The sequence below is a fragment of the Trichechus manatus genome, unplaced genomic scaffold, assembly GCF_000243295.1.
Source record: "Trichechus manatus latirostris isolate Lorelei unplaced genomic scaffold, TriManLat1.0 scaffold00045, whole genome shotgun sequence".
NCBI classification, from domain to species: Eukaryota; Metazoa; Chordata; class Mammalia; order Sirenia; family Trichechidae; genus Trichechus; species Trichechus manatus.
Window position 1 is genome coordinate 5,093,716 of NW_004443981.1, and position 1,460 is coordinate 5,095,175.

A 1,460-nucleotide genomic window follows, 5' to 3' on the forward strand; every position below is an offset into this window, starting at 1 on the left:
CGACCTTGAAGGACCTTTTTTTTTGGTGAAAATATACATAGCCAAAGATACACCATTTCAAAAATTTCTACATGCACAGTTCAGTGACATCAATTACGTTCTTCCAGTTGTGCTGCTATTCTCACTTTAGATGAAGGTTTACAGAACAAAATAATTTCTCATTAAACAGTTAGTACACATGTTGCCCCATGACAATGGTTAACAACCCCACTGCATGTCAACACCATCCTTGCTCAGCCTTGGGTTCCCTATCAGCAGCTTTCCTGTCCCCTTCTGCCTTCTAGTCCTTGTCCCTGGACTGCTGTGCCTCATTAGTCCCGTTTTATTTTATGGTGCTGTCCAATCTCCGGCTGAACAGTAAACCTTGGAAGTGAATTCACCACTGAGCTAAAACGGTGTCTGGGGGCTGTCCTCCACTTGACTCTCCTTCTTCCTCTGGTGCTCCCAGCAAATAGAGACCAATTACTGTACCTTGGATGACCTCTCACAAGCTTTTAAGACGCCACGAACTACACAACGAACCAGGAGGTAGAACAGAAACACTAAAAAACAATTTCACTAAAAACAAATTCCAGTCAATTGACTGGAATGTCTCATGAAACCATGACCCTAATCCTCCAAACCGAGGAAATAAATCCCATGAGGTACTTGGTTGTACGTAGGTAGTATCAAATCAGCAACTGCTTTTTAAAAATACTTTTACAACCTAAGCATGTACTCTACTCACTACAATTGAAGTTTGTCTGGTTTTTCAAACTCAACGAAAATAGAATCATACATTCTAGTATTTTGTGATTGATTTCTTTTGCTCAGCATTATGTTTGTGAGATTCATACAAATTGTTTTTGTATTTGCAGTTTACTCGTTTTCATTGCTGACTAGTGTTCCATCATAGAGCTACACCACAATTTATGTATCTGTTCTACTATTGATAGACAATGGCGTTATCTCCACTTTAGGATTATTCTGAAAAATGCTATTATAAACATTCTTGCTCAGGTCTTTTGGGTATATTCCTAGGAGTGGACTTGCTGGATCATAGGGTTTGTGATTCTTCAACTTTAGTAGAAACTGCCCAACTGTTTTACAAAATGATTGCACCGTTTACACTCCCAGCGGCAGGGTGTGAGAGTTCCAGTTGCTCCATATCCTCCCCAATCCTTGGTAGTGTCGGTCTTTTTCATTTTAGCTGCTCTGATGGACTCTAGTTGTAGTTTTTAGTTTAAGATTCCTTGGTTTCTCATGCTGTCGATGGTCTTTCCATATGCTGACTGGCCATTTGGACATCTTCTTGTGTAAAGTGCCAGTTCAAAACTCTCGTTCATTTTTCTATTTATTTTCTTTGTCTTTTGCTTGTTAATTTGTAGAAGTTCTGCATGTAATATGGCTACGAGCCCTTTGCAGGCTGTATGTGTTACAAATACCTTTTTCCACTTAGGACTTAAATTTTCACTGTGATC

At 39.5% G+C, this 1,460-nt stretch overlaps 1 protein-coding gene across 1 annotated transcript in view; it reads left to right on the forward strand.

Annotated features, from left to right (window-relative positions):
- Positions 1–1,460, forward strand: part of RIN3 (Ras and Rab interactor 3) — a 151,016-nt gene that overhangs the window by 21,350 nt on the left and 128,206 nt on the right. The gene's annotated exons all lie outside the window — the stretch shown is intronic.